Consider the following 7,160-nt stretch of genomic DNA (forward strand, 5'->3'; position numbering starts at 1 on the left):
CTCATATACTGAGGAATGGATAAGTAAAGTGTGGTGTATCCACACAACAGATGTTTTTCAGCACCAAAACAAGTGAAGTCCTGATTCATGCTACAATGTGGATGACCTTGAAAACGTTACATTAAGTGAAAGAAGCCAGTCACAAAAGATCAAATATTGAATGCTTCCGTTTATATGAAATGTCCAGAACAGGTAAATCTGTAGAGACAGAAAGTAGATTAATGGTTACCAAGGGCTGGGGGTGGGGAGAGGGTTATGAGGAAATGGAGAGTAAATGCTAATGGGTGTGGAGTTTTGTTTAGGGGGTGATGAAAATGTTCTAATGTTGTTGTTTGGTTTTTTAATTAATTAATTTATTGGCTGTGTTGGGTCTTCGTTGCTGCGCACGCGCTTTCTCTAGTTGCCGTGAGTGGGGGCTACTCTTCGTTGCGGTGCACAGGCTCCTCATTGCAGTGGCTTCTCTTGTTGTGGAGCACGGGCTCTAGGCGTGTGGCCTCAGTAGTTGTGGCGCACAGGCTTAGCTGCTCCGCGGCATGTGGGATCTTCCTGGACCAGGGATTGAACCCGTGCCCCCTGCATTGGCAGGCGGATTCTTAACCACTGCAAAAACCAGGGAAGCCCTGAATTGTACATTTTAATGGGTCCATTGTATGGTATATGAATTTAAAAGAAAAAGACATGTAGATAATGAAACAGTGAACAATGGGAGAGGAAGCTAAATGGTTCAGATATGAAGAAAGACCATGTGGCCATGAGGAGCCTATGTAAACTGAAGTTCTGGGTGTATAGAAGCTATATCGCTAGGAGGGATGGAAGGAGGAGGAAGGTGATAAGGTCTCCTAAAGCTGTGTGATTTCACAGCTTTTCACATTATTCCCACACTGACGTGGTCATTCGAAGCTAAGCAGTTCCAAGAATCTCTAGGTCATAAAGAGCCACATTGGAGGTATTCCTCCTGGAGCTTGTCCACTGTGAATTTCCATGTGACTGACTCCCAACCGAGGCCTTTTTGCTGGAAGTTTGTCTATTCTGTCACACCCTTCCCGTATCAGTGGGAGGATGCTAGGAAGGCATGGGGGGTTTTCTGAGGCTGGGCATGTATGCCTTTAAGGATCTAGGTCATGAGCTGGTCCTCACACATGCTCTGTCTGGCTCAACATCCCACCACCTAGGATTGACTTTGCTTACATTTTGTTTAGAAATGTGTAAAGGGGCATCCTTTTTGTGTCTCAGTTTTGGAATTGGACTGTCCCCTTAAACATTACCCTTCCATATACATAGGGTTGAAGCGCCCTGAAGGGTGACTGCCATTGTTAGATACCAACTGCCAGGGGCATTAAGGGTCAGTGAGCTCTTACAGCCCCCATTTCTATATTCTTGTGTGTAGATTCCAGAAGCTGTGAGCAGATTCCAGCTCCCAGGAACCACTCTGATTCCTGGTCTCTTTGCTGAGGTCATTCTCCCCAAAGGTTCCATCTCATGGCAATTGGAATGGCCAGTAGTTGCCAACTTGAGTGCTTCCCTGATGGCATAACGTGCCCTGATTCTTATGTCCTAATCGTTGTTGGGTAGAGAAGAGCAGAGCAACTTCAGGGAGAGCTGGCAGCTGAGTCCAATGGCAGACCCTGGGCCACTCTGGATCCCAGCCTTCCTTCAGCTTCTGATCCTCTCAAGGCCTGGCCTGGGTGTTTCCTGGGTTCTGGTGATCAAAGATCTTTGCAGCAAACCCTGTTGCTTGAGATCTTATGCGGGGAGGGGGGTCTCTGTTCCCTGTTCCTTGCAACTGTAAAATTCCCGCCTGGAACGCACTGTAAAATGACATAATCCAGGCCTGAGCGGGGGGTTGCAGAGAGGGATGGTGAGGGCTGGGAGAGAAGAAACCGAGATGTGTTGGATTACCCCTCCCCTGGACTCTGCCCAGATACCATCTTGAGGTTGGAGACCAGAAGGACCTGTGGAACGGTTCCTTGGCCCCTTCTCCTTGTCACTGGGTGGTGTGTAGGGAAGGATGGTGGAAACAATGTTCTCAGTTGGACAAATTGTTGTCCCCAGGATTAGATGTGTTAAGGCACGTAGCGTGAGGTGCTCTTATTACCACCATTTAGCTGAGGGAGAAACCAAGGCTCAAAAAGGTTAGCGAACCTGTCCTAAGGTCACAAAGCCATTGAGTGATGAGGCTGGGATTGGGACTCAGCCTACCTGACGCCAGCGCCGACTCCCAACCGCTGCCCTTAAACCGTGTGTGAAGAGCGCAGGCCAGGAAAAGAGGAGGGACTTGAATGTGCTTGCACGAGGGGGCCAGGAGACGGCCCCTGAGTCCTTTGGCACAGAGCGGTTGGGGCTGGAGAACTCGCAGGCAGGCCAGCTCTGAAGCAGACACCACAGGGCACTGCTGGCGGTCTTGAGGGGCAGGATGAAAGCCGTGGATGCGGTGGGGAATAAAGCAGGATTTCAACAAGATGGAGAGAAGGGGAGCAGGGAGCTGAGCCCTGCCTCTCTGCTGCTACTTCTCCCGGTCACGTGGTCCACCCCAGGCGGGGCACAGTGGTCCAAGAACCTGGGCCACAGGCCTTGCTCTCTCAACTCCCAGGGGCAGAGGGAAGGACGGAGGGACCAAGACAGAATTAAGTATTTATAGCACAGTTGGACTTGAGCCTTGCTAATTGGCAGCTGAAGGCCAGATCTGGCATGCAGATGGGTTTTGTTGGGCCTGCTGGGGGATTTTAACATTTTAAAATATTTAAAAATTGAGAGACTTCACAGAAACAGATTTCTGGCCTTGCTTGAAAATTGGAAAGCTCTTACAACACTGGACCCATGTCCTCACATGGCAACCATGGGCTGGGACTGAGGAGGGTGGCATCTGCCCCCAGCCATGCCCTCTGGGATGCCTGGCTCTGCTGCTCCTCCAGCTGGTGGCCTCCGTGAGCATCTGGGATTGTGCCCCACGGACGGCTTGTGCTGTGACAGCACTGATGGTGCTGAAGGAACCCTGGAGTTTAGATTCTAGGTTCCTGGAGGGTATCAAGTGACTGCTCACTTTCCTGTGTGCCCTGAAGGCAACTGTGCATAGAAGTTTGGTGCTCAGGAGAAAGTAGGTACCAGAAACACAGACCCAGAGGTGACTGGGGTCTGGGAAGTAGAAGCCAGTGACCCAGTGAGAATGTAAACAGTATGTATCATCAGTCAGGGTTCCCCAGAAAATGTGTGTGTGTGTGTGTGTGTTTAAAAGAGATTTTAAGGAATTGGCGATTGTGGGGACAGGCAAGTGGGGAATCTGTGGGTTAGGTCCCCAGGCTGGAGACTCGGGCGGCAGCTGACCCTGCAATCTTGAGGCAGGATGTCTTCTTTTCCAAGAAATCTGTTAGTGGTCTTAAGGCCTTCGACTGATTTTATGAGGCCCACCCACTTCTACAGAATACCTGCACAGCAACACCTAGACTAGTGTCTGCTTAATAGCCGGGTACTATCACCAAGCCAAGCCGACACAGAAAACTAAGCGTCACACAGTGATAGGAGCCGTGGGATGGGGAAGGGAGCCTGGGAGACCTCACTGTAAGAGTGCGCAGGGGAGGGGGCGAGTCCAGGCCGCTGTGCCGGGACTGCAGCCCGGGCCACAGGCGCGGGCAGGGGACGGACTGCAGCAGGAAGAGCAGAGCCTGGGAGGCCAGGTAGACTTCAGCTGCTCTTCCCAGGTATTTAATAATAAGGGGGGTAAACTGGGGATTGAGGAGGAAATGCCTCTTTTTGGTTTGCACTTTGTAGGCTCAGGAGAAGGAAGGAGCCAGGTGAGAGAGAAAGAGAGGTGAGGTGGACAGGAACAGGGAGGGGCTGATGGTAGGATTTCTCTTTGGATCAGAGGAGGCCTGCTTCCTCAGCAACAGGGCTGTGGACAACCCAGGGCATCAGGGTGGAGGGCTGGCTAGGGCAGGAAAGGACAGGAAAGGGAGTGTTCTAGAAAAAGGCCCTGTCTGCCTGGAATTCTTTTTCCCATGCCCTCCCCACCTCCTTTTACCTCCTTAAGACTGCCTTTTTAGCCACACAAATTATTGCCATGAGAATAAATTATTATAAAAATTAAAGCAATACAAAAAAAAAAAAAGACTGCCTTCCAGAGGCTCCAGGAACTCTGCCCCCCACTGTCCTGGGCGCCCGAGTACGGGGACCTGAGCACGTGACCCGTGGCTGCCTTCCCCCCCGCCTCCCACTGAGAGCGGATGGCACCAGCTCTGGCCTCTCCTGCTCTCTCTTCTGCTCCTGAACCCTCCTCGCCCTGCTCAGGACTCTCCCCCAGGACTGAAGCAGCCCTTCCTGGTCTCCACTGGTTGCTAGTGGGCAGCGCTGGACAACAGGCAGCTTGCGTATCAGCAAAGTAGGGACACGCCCAACCTCACACACACACAGCTGGAGGAATTTTTTAATTTTTAAAAAAGCAACAAGAGTATAGAGCGGGGTAAACTCAGATCATCCTTACTTCTCTTTTGAGGCTTACGGTTGTTTTTATTTTGAATTACACTGTGGGGAGGCACCACGATTTTTTCCACGCTTAGGGCCTCCAAGGGTTTAATCCAGCCCCGCCTCGCACCCCTCCACATGCAAACGTTTCAGTGCTCAGAGGATGTAGGGACACAGCCGAGAAACAGAGGTGCAGCCCAGGAAGGGCACAAAGACACAAAGGGCGTGTGTGCCCTGCTTGGGGCTTCTTTTGTGCTGCCTGGAAGTTCAAAACATGTTGGAACACGGAAAGAAAGGTATTTGCCTGGGTGACTCAGACATGTTCCAGCATTTTCCCACAGGCTCCTGCACGTCCCAAAATAACTGCAACCCTGGATCCTGTCCCTTGGCATATGATTACGTTTGTATAACGTTACAGAGTGGCGGCCACACTCACACAGGCGCTGCAGGAATGCCCAGCCCACGACGGAGCTCCGTGCTGCATGGCTGGAGAAAAAGGAAGCGCAGAGACCACAACAGGAAGAAGTGCCAACTTGCTGGAATTGTCCAGACCACCAGCCAGGGCCTGGGTCAGCGCCTGCCTTTCACAGATGGGGAGAAAATGGCCCAGAGAGGGAATCAATTTGCCTAAACATACATTCTGGGGATTACAAGAGAAAGCTGGTGGGAGAGCTGGCTCTAAACTCTCGTCAACTAATACCGATGTTTATTTCTGAGTAAACGTCAATTTAGCCTTGGAATCCTAAGACCTTATGTCAAAAGAACTTTAAGGGACCTTGGCCGTCCAGGGTGCCCATGTGCCAGGTCTGGACAACAATGTGGGAATAAGGGGTCAGAATGGACCTGCCCTCAGGGGACTTACAGTCTTGCTTAGTAAGTGACTAAAGATACTAAAACAGCTGGAAGACAACTGTCCCCTGGCAAACAGATTGAAGGCTGTTAGGAATCTCGGGAAATGGAAGTTTGAGAAGAAGAGTACTGTCTGAGCCAGGAAGGTCTCACAGACAGGTAGGCCTCAAGGGTGGGCACAGACTTGGGTGGGAATGGCTGGAGGGGAGCAGAGGCAAGGTGAGAGGGGGAGGGGAGCTCCAGGAACCTCTGGAAACCAAACCCAGGGGTCTGGGCGCCCAGCGTTGAGTCTGCTGGTGACTCTAGTATAGACGCCATTACTTAATAGTTCCAAGTTGGGAATTCCCTCGCAGTCTCACTGCCACGGGGCAACTAAGATTTTGTGAGACGCGTGGCGCAGCCGGAAAAAAAATAGTTCTAAGTCACTTGTTTTATCTGAGAGACAGGAATAATCTCATAGGATTTGGACGCAATATGTTAAAAAAAAGAACCGACGTTCTGACCAAGGAAGAGGTGAGAGGTTATTCTCAAATTTCTGTGGTACCTCACACGGAGTCCTTTTCTTCTCGGTGCTAAAGAAGATGGTGAGACCAGCATGCACTTCAGTGTCTCCTGGGCCTGGATTCAATCCTGCCCCTGCTCCTGGCCTGGCCAGCGCAAGTCACTTCCTGCGCCCATTACACCAGGACGTTAATTACAGCTAATGTGCCAGCAGGCACTCCTTTCACTGCTTCCCATGTCTGATTTCATTTAATCATTACCGCTCCCCCGGCCCCATTTTACAACCGAGGAAACCAGGAAAGAAAAGGCTACGTAACTTGCCCACCGTCCCAGAGCTTTTCTGTGAAGCTCTGATTTGAACCCAGGAGTTCTGAATCAAGCCTGTGTTCTAAAGTATAATGTTCTCTTTTTTTCTTTTTTGCGGTACGCAGGCCTCTCACAGTTGTGGCCTCTCCTGTTGCGGAGCACAGGCTCCGGACGCGCAGGCTCAGCGGCCATGGCTCACGGGCCCAGCCGCTCTGTGGCACGTGGGATATTCCCGGACCGGGGCACGAACCCATGTCCCCTGCATTGGCAGGCGGACTCCCAACCACTGCGCCATCAGGGAAGCCCATAATGTTCTCTCTTTTTTTTATGTTCTCTTAAAGAGCACTGGGATGATTAAATAAGCCGAACTCCCCTGACACTAGGAGACACTCAGTGGATATATGTCCCCTGACTCCTACAGGGACAGGCACGTTAACAAGAGCCTTGCAGCCAGCCCTATGCCCAGCTGGTTGCCGCCATGCAAGGCCCAGGAACCACCAACACAGGTCGGGTAACTCCTGCCTGATATCCACGTACCATCTAATTTGGATGATTGAAAACATTCTAACCACGTTAAAGGGCTACCTGTTGATGATCTTCAGTGATAAAACATCAACCTAATTCAGTAACCACTTAAGAAGCCTTAACGTTGAGATCCGTTGAGAGTAGATGCCCAAGTCGCCAAAAAGATGGTCACGTTCTTTATCTGTGATTCATCTAAGAAATAGTCCAGTAAGCTTTTCTCCTATTTACAAATTTGCATTTCTAGAATCGGTGGTGTTGTCAGCAGTCAGCTTTTACTCCTCAAATGAGTTCACCCTGTAAAGATGTTGGCGATTCCCATCAGAATGACTTCAACCTTTCTCATGAAGCTGGGAGTGGCAAGCACACTGGCGTGTATTTTTGTGCAGCATCGTCAGGCACCAATATTAAACTCAATACAGTCATGAGGAATTCAGCCCAGGGGCTCTTAAGCCAGAGGGCTCCCTTGGAGTTCCAAGATCTCAGACCCATCTTTCTCTTCCTTCTCAATTTCAGGTTTATTTGGC

Source organism: Globicephala melas, chromosome 16 (genome assembly GCF_963455315.2).
Source record: "Globicephala melas chromosome 16, mGloMel1.2, whole genome shotgun sequence".
Taxonomy (NCBI): Eukaryota; Metazoa; Chordata; class Mammalia; order Artiodactyla; family Delphinidae; genus Globicephala; species Globicephala melas.